The sequence below is a fragment of the Musa acuminata genome, unplaced genomic scaffold, assembly GCF_036884655.1.
Source record: "Musa acuminata AAA Group cultivar baxijiao unplaced genomic scaffold, Cavendish_Baxijiao_AAA HiC_scaffold_753, whole genome shotgun sequence".
Lineage (NCBI taxonomy): Eukaryota > Viridiplantae > Streptophyta > Magnoliopsida > Zingiberales > Musaceae > Musa > Musa acuminata.
This window is the reverse complement of record NW_027020983.1, coordinates 4433-7500: the sequence shown is the minus strand read 5'-3', so window position 1 is coordinate 7500 and position 3068 is coordinate 4433.

Here is a 3068-nt window from a genome sequence, read left to right as displayed (position 1 = left end):
CATATTCTAGGAGCCCAAACTATGTGATTGAATAAATCCTCCTTTATCTGTTGCAGGTCGACGACCTCTTCCTCTTCTTCAAACTCCGATTCGTATTTTTCATATAGAAATCTCTGATCAACGATAGAACAAGATCTGTTTTGCATCATATCTAACTGTTCGGACCGAAGAAGTAATGTCACTCGATTATTATCAAACTGACTGCAATCTTTTTCTGTCCGTGAGGGTCCCACCAGAGCGCCTTCTACTTCTAATAGGCCATGAACTAGATCAGAATCATTCTCAACGAATCTATAAGAAGTGATCCAATTTTTTTCATCAGGTCCGGGTGAAGACCAAAGATCTTGAGCGACCGATCCGGCAGAACAACTCAAAAGATAAAGAAGTATCGTTAATTTCTTCATGCTCGTTCCAAGTTCGAAGTACCATTTGTACAAATAAGAATCCCCTTCTGATCTCTTCTTCATATAGATAGATATAGGATCTATGGGGCAATTACTTAGAAGTACATTTTGTGCAACAGCCCTTCCTATCTGATAGAAAAGGATCCCATGATCCTGAACCGATCTTACCTGGGATCGCAAATCCCAAGTTTGTCTATGAAGAGCTAATCTAATTGTATTAGTTTCTATAATTGATTTCTTCTGTGTAATACTAATTGATAGGGCCTCATTGATAAGTGCTACAAGATCTCGTACATTGGAACCCATGGTTATGGACCCCAATCCGTTAGTATGGAACATTTTCTTTTCCAAGTGAAATCCCCTAGTATATGAAAGAATGAAAAAGTGCTTTCGTTGTTGCGGAATAAGAAGCCTTCGTATCTTAATGCATGTATTTAATTTATTCGGAGCTATTAGAGCGGGATCCACTTTTTGGGGAATATGAGTCGAAGCAATAACAAGAATATTTCTAGTGGAACATCTTTCACAATCTCTGGAGAGATAGTTCTCTAATAGACCGAGGGATAAGTAATTCGACTCATTCATATACAGATCATGAATGTTTGGAATCCATATTATGCAAGGAGACATTGCTTTTGCTAATTCGAATTGAAAGGTGATATCAAATCGGTCTATTTTCGGCGTCATATACATAGTTAGCAGCTCCGTATCAAGGTCATCATCAATATCGTCACTATCATCAATATCGATATCGTCACTATCATCAATATCGATATCGTCACTATCACTATCATCAAAATCGATATCATCAATAAAATAATCTTTAGGCTTGTCATCCGGGAACTTGTTCGGAAATACCGTAATGAAAGGAACATAGGGGTTTGTCGCTAGGTATTTGACCAAATAGGATCGTCCAGTTCCTATAGAACCTATCACTAAAATACTCCTAGAAGGGGATAGGGCTAAGCGGAGCGAAAAGGGTTTTCCATGAGATGGGAAATGAAAACTATTAGCCCCACACGAGGTTTGTGAATAAGTAATTGTCTGATAATGAGCAAGGAATATCCGTCTTTCTGCTAAACAGGATCCATTGAACTCATAATTCATTATATACTTGTCAACTAAGTATCGTAAGTAAATTGATCCCGGTTGTTCAATCATTTGATAACCAGAGTCATTCTTTGATAAATGATCACTATGAGTCAGACTCAATAGAATTTGATCAATCCTTTTTTCTGTCGTTAAGGTGGAGAACTGAACCAAGAATTCTCTTTCTTCATCATCAATCGAATCACTGTTCGCGACCCAGGATTCTATTTTCTCATCAATCCAATCACCGTTCACCTTTTTTCTTTTTCTTATCAATGAATGGATCTCTTTACTTGTACGACTTAGATGTCTCGTATTTCTCGAAAAAGTGATTCGATTGATGGGATTTGGTATGATACTTATGAGATTGATGGGATTTGATATGATACTTATGAGATCGATGAGATTGATATTCAAATATTTCTTCCTAGAACGTATTGATTTGACCCCACAAGCGACCAATAGCATGTTGCCACCAAAAGCAAAACCCCGTATTTCTTCCAGAGAATCTCCTAATTGTTTCAGAACAACTAGAAAGAGATTCTTTAACCAGAAAGAATTCAGTTCAGATGTAGGATACCCATCCAAAAGTTTTCGCAACTCAATCATGTATGATGGAATCATCAAAGATTTGATCTTTTCTAACTCTGTCTGTAACTCACTAGAGGCTTGGGAAACAAAGAGAAGATGTATACGAACGAGATATCCAGCAACAAGAAGAAGGGAAAAGATTGAATAGAGGAACTCCAACTCCCGAGCATTTGTTGATCTCAGATGTGTCCATATCAATGGAACGGGTGACTCATTATTTCGATGAATCATTTCTTCGGACAGAAGAAGATTCTGTAAACACTCCCTCGAAATCTCACTTATCAGACTCAAAATCTCACTTATCAGAGTCCATTGTGGAAGAATCTTCTGAGGAATTGGCCATGATATATCTGATCCATGCATAATATCATGAAAAATGGATACAAATTTGTGACTGCTACTTAGTATCGACAATGGGTCTGAAAAAGTATCTAAAAGGGTGAAATTTAGATATTTGCACTCTGTCAAAGTAAGGAACCATGGCATATATGTTTGGAACGGATTCCATTTTGTTTGGAACAGATTCCATTTTGAGAGATTTGAAAAAGCACTATCTCGTTGAAAGGTTCTATACATCTGCCGTTTCTCAACGCATTTCTTTAGAGAAAGACTCCGTTTTTTTTTCCTCTTTCCGGATGGTAAATATTTCTCAGAACATGGAGTGTGAATCAAACCCATGTTTGAATTGAAACTGAGATACCGATGCAAGTTCTTCCCTTCTGAATCAGATAGATTCATATCTGAAAGAGGCTGACAATAAGTTCTTCCAAAATTGACTCTTTGTTTCTCTGTTAGAGGTGTTGCAGAAATGTCTGCGATCGAGTAAATAGCTCTACGAACGAATGGCTCGGATCGAATTGGAAAACGGAAAGATTTGTACAAGTTATACGTTTTGTCACCACTTTGTGGAAAATCTTTAGGTATGAATATGTTAGATACCTGTGACTCGATTGGTGAAATAGTCTCTCTCTCCAAAAAAATATG